This window comes from Pteropus alecto, unplaced genomic scaffold (genome assembly GCF_000325575.1).
Source record: "Pteropus alecto unplaced genomic scaffold, ASM32557v1 scaffold177, whole genome shotgun sequence".
In the NCBI taxonomy this organism is placed as follows: Eukaryota; Metazoa; Chordata; class Mammalia; order Chiroptera; family Pteropodidae; genus Pteropus; species Pteropus alecto.
Window position 1 is genome coordinate 7,020,827 of NW_006442207.1, and position 10,673 is coordinate 7,031,499.

Sequence of the window (10,673 nt, forward strand, 5' to 3'; positions counted from 1 at the left end):
GCTGGGTCCGATCGAGGGAAGGGGAGATGATTGAGAGCCCACCAGTCAGGTGAGCTGGGGACAAGTGTAAGAACTGAAAACCAGAGAGGACTGACTCAAGCAGAGAGAAGGGTGAGACAGGTTTGAAGGAAGCACAGGAGTGGGAGGAAGGAGGCAGCCAGGTGTCTCTCCAGTGGGGAGGAAAGATCATCCATGGGGGGCAGGGAGGCCCTGGGAATGGCAAGAAGGTGGAGGAGGTCAGGTCTAGGAAGTAACGCCGCTTTGTGCAATCAGGCCGTATTTCTATGAAATCTAAAAATGTTTATTACTCTTTGACCTAATAATTCCACTGCTGGGAAATGATCTTAAGGAAAATCTCCAAAATCTGGGGGAGGTAAAGCTATATTCACAACAATGTTCATCACAGAGCTATTTATAAAAAGGTAAAAATGGAAGCAGCCCAAGAGAATGGCAAAGAAATTGGTGTATCCGGCAGCCATTAAATGTGATGTTTTCAAAGACTGTGAATAACATTCAAAGTCAATTATGTTAAAATGTTAAGGGAAATGGCAGGTTATGCGGTATTTCCTAAGCACTCCTGCTTTCCTTATTTGGCCTAATTTATTCAACAAAAAACCCTGAGAGGGTGGAATTCCTTTCAGGGAACAGATTTGGAGACTGAGGCTCACCCAGGTGGGGGCTGAAAGAGATGGTACGCAAGCTGAGGTCACACTCAAGTGTTCTGACCACCACCTTCTATAACATGACCACATCATCCAGAGGACTCGAGAGAGATAGATGAAATATTAACAATGGTTCTTTTTCAGGGTGGGTGGTGGGGAAGGGATGCTCTCTCTAATTTTCTGTATTTTCCAGATTTTTCCTTGTGAAGTTGTGATGTACTTTTTGCAACCTTTCGTAATTTTCAGTTATTTATTCTCATTATTCTGCAACATTTCTTCCCGATTTCCCAGTAGGTCTCAGTGATCTTATCTTCCAGATGCCCTTTATTCTTTTGGGGGGTGCAGGATGGGGAGCTCAGACAATTCCATGATATGGACTGGGCATAATTGATTTACCTGGGTTTCCTATTGAAGGGCATCCTTGCCTATACCCCTTTGGGCAGAGGGTTTCGTTTGTTTTTAACAGAAAAGAATGGACTGAAAAGAAAGTGCTTCTAGGTGGCTATACATGTGGCTTTGGCAGATTGGGGTTGGAAGGATTTAATTTGGGGCTCCAGGTACAAGAACAGTGTCTGTTGGTAAAATGGCTGGCTGGAGGGAGTGGGTCTATTTGAAGGCTGAGTTTCTCTGGTGTCTTAGGTTTCCAATAATAACATCCCCACACCTCATACTCCCTGCGGGGCAGCCCTATCTGCTGACCCTCCTTGACAGGTGGAGGGCTTTTCTCTTTGGGGGAAGTTATAGATGAGGATCCCCCACCCTCGATTCATATTGACAGACAGTTTAATTCTGTTTAGCTGTGAGCCAAATCCTCTTCCGGAAGTCACTTATTCCAATGCCTCTGAGCCACGGGGATGCAGCACTGACTCCATTCAATTCCACCGACTTCCCTGAAGGTCTTTAACAGTAACAGTAGTTGGGAAAATCTAGAACTTCTGCCAACTCCTTATATGTACCTGCTGTGTGGCCTGACTCCAACTTTGTCAGGGCCCTGGGCTGTGTGCTTCATTTATATGGAACAAAGGGCTGGAGTTAGAAGATTTCGGACAGCTCTTACCTTCTGCTGCTTCTCTGAGGCCTTAATGAGAAAGACAGCCCTATCTCTTACTAGCCTTGCAACCCTGGGCGCGTTAACTTCTCGGAGCATCAGTTTCACATCTGTAAAAAGACATACCTGATTCGGTTGTGCAGATGAAATGAACTACTATCAGAATTTAGCACTTAGCATAGTGGCTGTGCCTGGAAGCTGAATGATGAGTCATGGGCCTAATCCTTAAGGATCTTAAGAATGCAAGCCCTTCAACCCCTTCGTTCCTGTCTCTCAACAGTTACCTGAGGCTGCCCAGGAGAGCTTGTCCTTGAGAACCACTGATCCAAGCAGGGAAGCCTATTCACTTCCCAGCCAATGGGATGGTACCCTGAAGTCACCTAAGCTAACAACAACAACAGACAACAACACAAATACACACCGGTCCTCAAGGCAGCTCCGGAACTTGTAAGAGTCCAAACCCGACCAGCTGCTGTCCGGCCAGCACACCGTGTCCTCCATCTCGCTTCATCCTTAGCTTTGTCTCCACCACATCACTTCATCCTTAGCACTGTAGCCAGAACAGCAACCCAAAGCTTATCAGAGGGGAGGCATCGACTTAGTGACATTTAAAGGTCTGGTCCAAAACATGTTATTAGAGAGTGAATAAAACTAAGTGGAACAAAAAGTCTCGCTCTATTCTTTCGAAAAGAAACAATTCAATTAACTAGATGCGTGTGTGTGTGCGTGTGTGTGTGTGTTTATACATATAGACCTGTTTATATCCTTACATAGATGCTGCTGGTATAAGAGATTCTCTAGTATAAAAGTGTTATCAGCTAACAGCAGCTCCTTTTGGGGAGTGCGGTGGGCTCTTCCTGTTTACTTTCTTGTTTGACTCTCCGCTATAAACCCATCTTTTGAGAAAAGCAGTTATTGTAGCGGTTAGGAATGAAGGGGACGTTGGAGTCGGACCATCTTGTTTGGCTTCGAACTCAGATATGTGTCTCTGGATCAGATAACTGTAGCTCTTGCTGCTCGTCTGTAAAAGTGGGATGACGATAATACCAAAACCAACCTCACAGGGTTATTTAGAGAATTAAACAAGGAGATGCATATGCTCAGCACAGCCTGGCATTCAGAAAGCACTAAGAAAAGGTCAGCTGATATTATTACTTGTATACCTAAAATATGTGTAAATTCCTCAACAGTGACCCATGGATTAAGGCTGGATAAGTGATGGGGTTTGTACTGTCTCTTGACACAGGAGCTTCTGGAGCAGGAACGAATGAGAGCTATCCGTTTCAGTCTCTCATTCAATTACAATTGATCGAGTGCTTGTGTCACAGTTATAGCTCTAAACCCAAGGGTACAGCAATGGACAGAGAACACCAAAGCAAAGCATCAAAAGAATAAAATCTCATCATCAGAGAGTTTACCTTCTACTGAAGGCAGAGAGACACTAAACAACATGAGTAAGACTCGTAGTATGCAGGAGAGTGATAAATGCCAGCGAGAAAACTTAAGCAAGTAAGGGTTTTAGGGATTATTGGGATGGTTTGCGATTTTAAATAGGGAGGGTCTCGATGAGCGGATAACATCTGAGGAAAGACCTGGAAGCGGAGGTATCCCCTCCTCTTGGAAGATGACATTTAAGTAAAGACCTGGAAGGCAATAGAAAACCCTGATGCTGTCCAGGCAGAGGGTGAAGACCTTGGGGTGCAGAAGGGAGAATAGCAAGAAGGACGGCGGGCTGGGGTGGTCTGGACCAGTGGTTCTCAACTGGCTGGGGGTGAGGGGATTTGCCTCTTCCCCACAAGAAACATCTGCCAGTGTCTAGAAACACTTTTTGTTGTCACAGCTGGGAAGAAGGTGCTACTAGTGTATAGCGGGTAGAGGCCAGAGAAGCTGTTCAACATCCCTACAAGGCACAGGACAGCCTCTCCGCCACTCCAAAGAATTATTTGCCCCAAACGTCAATAGTCCCAAGGTAGAGAAATTCTGCTCTAGACTTAGGAAGAGTTGCCAATATAGATGAAAAAAGGGGCTCCATGGGAAGTAACCTCACAGGATGATCTGATCATAAATTCCTAACTAGGCAGGTCATGGTGGGTAGTCACACCCCAAGCATATAACTTTTTAGTAAAAGGTTTACCTTTGCCTTAAGCAAGCCCTGTCCATTGTTTCTAGGTTAACACATCTTTGAAATAAACAGTAACCTCCCTCAAGAGAGCACATAATCCTAACTATCCTGTAATCCCATCCCCAGCTTGCTTTCTCCCCCATCCACAGTAATCTTTCTTATGTTCCCTTCTCAATTTCAAATGCATCAAAGAAGTTGCAAAACTGTTGTTCTCGGGAGCATTTGAGATCTTGCTTCTTGGCATATGTCATCAGTTTGGCGCAAATAAACTCATATAAAAATTCTCTACAGGTTTGGACGTTTCTTATGCCGACACAGATGACGTCAGAGGAATAATAAGTGGAAGGATGGAGGAAGGGGGTGGGGAGAGAGATCACCGAGAGCCTTATAGGCATGTAAGGACTTTAGGTTGGAGGGGAAGCCCCTTGGTTGTAGTTGTAGGGTTAATCGTAACTAGTGTGTAGCTGGTGGTCCTTGATCTTGGTTCTAGGCACTGGCTCCCTTGACTTCCTTGGGGCGGGTACACTTCAGGGGCTGGAAAGTGGAAGACAGGTAGTCATTAAGTAAGAGTGATCAGCACGTGAAAACCTTGCTCTGCTCTGAAGTTAATTTCGATTCTGTGAGATGAGCCCAACCTCCCTCAGTTACCGGGAACCGAGGGAAGTCCTTGATTTTATCAAGGTCAGCTCTTCATTTCACCAAGTACTTACCAAAGGCTGGTTGTAGTGCAAGGCTGGTGTTTGGATGTAAACCTTGCCTTCTAGAAAATTTTAACATGAGGAATGGGGAGAAAGGAGAAAGAGTAACCCCCAGATTTATACCTGGAACATTCATGCAGCACCTGCTGAGTACGCACTGCTTGCTAGGAACTGAGGTTGCATGGATGAGTGGACACCAGTGTGTGAGGGAAGGGGCTTGGGCTGGGGCAGATGACACACCCACAGACCCCACAACATGCTGAGAGACGTGCAGCTACAGATGAAGGGTGAGCAGTGGGTGAGAGGACCCGGCTCAGCCTTGGGACAGAAGTGGCTTAGGTCTCGGAAGACAAAGGAGCTCAGGAGGTGGGAGTATGGGTACCCCAAGCAGAGGGCAGAGTGAACCAGTGTTCTTGGAGCTCAACTCTCTGGAGATAACTGGACCTCACATTCTTGTAGATTCTGACTAGGAAGGTCTTTTGGGGTCCCAGAACTTACATGTACACAGCCCCTAGGGATCTGTGAGCCAGGTGTTTCTCTGACTGCATGTCGAAATGCAGGAGATTGAAGGCAAGTTAAGGCATCCTACCTCTAAGAAAAAGGCATCCAAATGCTGCTGCTTTAAAAGGCAAAAACCAAGGGAGTCTGGCCTGCTGAGCATGGTCACACTGAAGACAATGGTTCTCAGCCTGGAGCTTCTAAACATCCTTGGGGGAATGCTTGTTAGATTATAGATTTCTGGATCCTGCCAGAGACCCTTTGCCTCACTGTCTTTTGGGGTGGTCTGCTGTGACCCAGACATTCATCTCTTGGTCACACTGACCTCCCTTCTCATCGTTTGAATCTCGAAAACACTGAGAGTCCCACCCAGGGTCCCATCTACTTATTTTAATAATAATGGCAGCCTTTTACTGAACACTTTCTGCGTGCAGGGCTCTGTGCCTAACATTTTACATGTACTTTCTTCCTTTAAGCCTCGTAACAACCCGATGAAGAAACATAAAGAAACTGAGGCACAGCAGTTAGTGGCAGAAAGTAGGACAGGGACCTGGGCTTGCCTGACCCCAAACCCAAGCTCTTAAGCATTTCTTTGCACTGCGCCCCTCCTGACACTCTGCCGGGCGCTGCTGTTGCTGGTCTCCACACATAGACTGCAAACTACTTGGGACGAAAGTTGTTTCTTAGGCTGCTTGTATTCTTCAGGCAGAATTTTCTTGAATTAACCAGAGTGCCTTCTCAGGAAGAGCTGAGAGAGCTTTCTCTGGACCTTTGTCCCCAGCCTGCGAGCCGCCAACCCCGCTTAAATACCATCTTCTCCTCCCCTCTGTTCCCAAGCAAAATCTTCTTTCAGCTCTCAGGTTCTACTCCCTCTGCTCTGCAGTGTATACCAGACGGGTCTTGCATTTGAGTTCTCAGCTTCCCCTTCCTTCCGATGTGTTCTTCCGGGACTGTGAGCCCCTGGGAGTGGTGAGGCCAGCTTCTCCCCATCTGTCTCACAAATCAACGCATAATAGGCTCAGTCAGTCCAAGGGAGTAGCTGACTGACAGCATTCAGATTCTAGATATAATATGTGGACATGAACAAAAAACTGTCATTTTTTTTTCCTTCTTTAGATCACATTCATTTTTATTTTATTACAGTCTGTTTCATTTACTTCCCAGAAGGCCTTCAGAGGCTATTATTGTTTCATGGGGACATTTCACCTACAGAATGTAAACTCCTTGAGGGAAGGGATGTTTGTTTGGTTTTACACTGCTGAATACTAAGTGCCTAGAAAGGGCCTACCCTTTAGTAGGCACAAGAAGTATTGATTAGATGAACATATCCTTCTTGCAACTCTCAGGGACTGGAGTTGGTCTGGACTAGGCCCTGTCTTGGCTACCAAGCAGGCAGAAGTGACCTGAATAACTGCTTTCCCTCTGAGCTTATAGGAGAGACTGCTGAGCATGCTCACAACAGATATTACCACATGCAATCAAAGAAAGGAGGTAGTCATCAGCGGCTAGGGTGCTGGAACTGCTTGTTGGAAGGGTGCTGACGGAAGTTAGAGAGGTGGCCTTTGCAGAGTCCCTGGTGGGCAGGCAGCTGTGGGCCTGTGGGGAATGCAGAAGCGCCATTGGGCAGCAGTTAGGAGCACAGGCGCTGGAGCCTGGCTGTCTGGATGTAAACCTCCTCCACTAGTTGTATGATCTTCCACCAGTTACTTAATCTCGATAAAAATGCAGATTGCACAGCCGGCTGCAGAGATTCTGATCTAGCAGGTCTAGGCTGGCTAGGAGCCTGCATTTTTTTTTTTTTTTTTTACAAGAATCTCGTGTTTTATTATAGATGGTCCACCATCTACAGTATGAAAAATGCTGGCTTTCAGGGAGAGGTCATGCTGATCAAACTAAAGAGTCAGCTTTTGTCTCAGTGACTTTTCAGTGTGCAATCATAAACTCTCATTCGGAATTAGACATTTAGACATTATACTACCCAGTAGTGCCACAGAGAAGGCTTCAGGACAGCTGGCCAAGGAGAACATCCAACAGGCCTTGTCTCCCCAGATCATCCCAGGACGCTCTCCAGTGGCAGATACCAAGGCACTCTGCCCTTGCCTCAGGCCTGGGATGGGCCTGCAGTAGGCTCTCTGCAAATGTTTGTTGGTGATGGATTGATGAATTTTCTAGCCAAACTCCAGCTGGCTAGCCCCAGCCCCACACAGAGGCTCTGGGTGGACCAATGAACTCCAGGGAGGGCCAGGTTAGTATGGGGGTCTAGGAGGTGATAGCCTCTGGCGTATCCACAGTTTGACTTGAATTCGAACCTCACAGCCAGGACTCCTGAGAAGCCAGATGCAAATAAGGCCATAGGAAGAAGGAATGAACCTCTCCGAGCTTTGGTTAAAATGTAAGGCCTAAGTGTTACCAGGGCATTCTTCATTTATTCATTTTGCAAACATTGAAACATCTGCTATGCACCACACTAGGCTTGGGAAACAGGGGTCTGTGTTCAGTGAGCTTGTATTCCAGAGGGGAATCAGCTAATATATAGCAGATAAAATATATAGCAAATAAAACATATGGATCAATATCAGAGTGTAATAATGATAGGACGATCATAAAAGAGAATAATGGGATAGAGGGCAGGAGGATTTCTTTTTTTAATTAGGGTGATCAGAGAAAGCTGCTTTGAGGAGGTGACATTTGTCCTAGGCTCGGAAGATGAGGAGCCAGCCATGGAGGATCCAAGGGAAGGGTACAGCATGTGGAAAGTCCCTGAGGTGGGAAAGTACTTCAAACGCAATGCACAGTGCCCTCTGCAGTGTCCTCAACAAGAGGTCATTTAGCCTGTGTGGCCATCTGCCCGGTCTGGGGGCTCACAACTCTCATCTCAGGAACTCCGTAAGTTATGAAATCATGGCATAACTCTAAAAATAACAAACACTGATAGAGAACCTCATGTCAGTCATGACCTTTTCTCATCTGAGCCTCACGATCGCTCTTCAGGTAGGTACCACCACCGTGTTTTGGGCATTTTACTGATTGAAATGCTGTTACTCGTTTGTCAAACGGCAGAACACAGGGATTCAAATCCAGGGCGAATTCTTGAGCCCTGGATTCATAATGGATACGTGGCATCGTTGATTCGATGTGATTTGGTATTGCTCCCTCCTCCCCCGCCCCCCACCCCTACTCCTCTGTAAAGCAGGAACTCTTAAGCCTGGAGGTCCTTGCCTCTCCTTAAGTTATTAAAATGGCTGCCAGGCCTGCTGGGCCCTGATCCCCACACCGAGGGCCTCCCCTCTGACGTATAACTGAGCGTGGGATTGTGAGGGCTATGGTCTGGGGCTGGTGAGCCAGATCAAGTTGGCTAGAAACCATCCTTCCGGGCAACTTCTAGAAGGAAGAGTTCCTGGCTGAGAGCCGTGTTCTGTTCCCAGCCTGTCCCCTCCATGGCCCCGACGAGTCAGCACGAGGCCTATGTGGGGGCGTCCTCTGGGCTTCTGCAACATCCTGTGTCTGCCTTCTGTGTACCTATTTTCCATTCCCAGGAAATCCCTCCCATTAGGGTTTGTTTTTACACCCTGGAGCCAACCAGCCCACAGAACAATTAACATGGCTCCCGCAGGGGCACCCAGAGCCATTCCTGCATTACACAGTCTCCTGCCTCCAGGGTCTGGTGGGGGCCTCCTCTCCTTCGACCTACACTGGTGGTTTGGTCCTTCTCTTCCTTCTCTGCTGCCCTGTTCCCCTGAGTTCCTATTCTCTTGCTGTCTAAGCTCTGGGAGTGGACATTTGCTGTGTTTATCTGTCCAACATCCCTTCTGCTCCTTCTTCTGATGACAGCACTGCCTTCCCCCTGGAGAACCACCCTCCTCCACTTTCTGAGATTCATATAGCATTCTTTCTCTTGACCACCGTGATTGGCCCAGGGATGGGCATGTGATTTTTGCATACGAAGCTTATGGTTTGCTAAACTGGCATGATGCCAGCCAGGCTGGCACTACCTGCATTCTTTTTTCACCCTCGTTTGCACTGGGAGAAAATGAGGCCAACACACAGAGAGAAGCAGAATCAGGAAGTAAGTTGCTCATTATTTGAGTTTTTAGAAGTCCCTGGTCCTGGCCCCGCCTCAATTAATAAGCCAGATTTACTTTCTTACTTATTATTTACTTACTACTTACTTTTGCTTGAACTAATTTGAATTTGGTTTCGATCACTTGCAGTAAAGAGTCCAAACAAGTAGTCACTCATAAGGTTCTTGTACTATGACATACGAAATGCCGTTTTTGGGATCTATGCTTCTGTCTTCTCATATGATGGCAATCTCCTTCAGAGCAGGAGTTATTTGTACCAAATTGTTTGTTATGTATTTTCGATAGAAAAGAATATATGCAATGAATAAAACATAATAATAAAATTAATATTTGTAACCTACTATGTGGCCCAAGACCTAGAACATGACTGAGACCTCGGACCCTACCTGTGGGCTCCTCCCCTGTCCCATAACCCATCTGTCCCCAGGGTTAACAACTGTCTTAAATTTTATGATTAATATTCCCTTGCTCTAAAAAAAAATTAAGATACATTTGTATGATTTCCTTAAAAAATGTTTACCTTTGCTTGTTTTTAAGCCTTAGAAAAAATGGTATAGCGTATATATTTTCTGAAATGTGCTTTTTTTAAAAAAAATTTTTTATTTTTTTAGGCGAGGCAACCCTTGGTTGACCTCACAGATTGCAAGGGCCTTGTCAGCTTACAATCCCTTATTTTTTATTTTTTATACCTACAGCACCTGGTCTTCCTAGGTGGTCTCCCATCCAACTACTAACCAGGCCCAACCCTACTTAGCTTCCAAGATCAGACGGGATCGGGCTTGTTCAGGGTGGCATGGCCATAGATTGAAATGTGCTTTTTTAATGCATCATCTGTTTTTAAGATTCATCCATCTTATTGCATGTAACTACAGTTCATTCATTTTCACTGCTGCATGAATGGTGAGAATAGCCCACGATTCACAATGTATTCCTTCTCCTGGTAACGGACATCTGTTTTTTTCATAATTTCGCTATTATGAACAATGCTTCTTTCAACATCCCATTACACATCTTTCACACAAGAGCTAAAGTTTCCGAGGGGTATACCTAAAAGGGCAATTAATTGCTAGGTTATTGGTGTGTACAAGTTCAACTCTACAAGATAGTGCCAAATTATTTTCCAAAGCACTTGCACCTACTTCTGCTCTCCACCTTGTCTAAGAGCCACCACTGCCAACACCCCACCACCACTTGTACCCTACCTCTGAGTCCCCCACAGTTCCTAACACGGTCTCTGATTTGTCATAGGCTCAAAAATGACTTATTAACTGACTGCCTGAGATAGTGGAATGGTTGGGTAGGTGGTATGGAAGACAGACTATCCCAAAATTGGAAAGGAAGTAAGACCATCTTCACCCAGAAATGTGAACAATTGGCAACCTCAGTATCTCACACGGTTGGTGGTGGCCACAGACAGCACAGTATCCTGGGCTTCTCTGGGCTGATACACGAGGACCCCCTCAGAGGCCTTCATAATTGCCTGATTCTGGCCTCCATACATGGCAAGCTCTCTCCTTACGGACACAAGTCTAGACTGAGCCTGCTCTGGGGGCTTCATGCCTG

General features: G+C 46.1%; 1 non-coding gene across 1 annotated transcript; it reads right to left on the reverse strand.

Annotated features, from left to right (window-relative positions):
• Positions 1 to 9,796: 9,796 nt before the first annotated feature.
• LOC112470183 lies at positions 9,797 to 9,915 on the reverse strand. Its single transcript, XR_003042874.1, has one exon. It is a non-coding gene; the product is annotated as a 5S ribosomal RNA (ribosomal RNA).
• Positions 9,916 to 10,673: the final 758 nt, after the last annotated feature.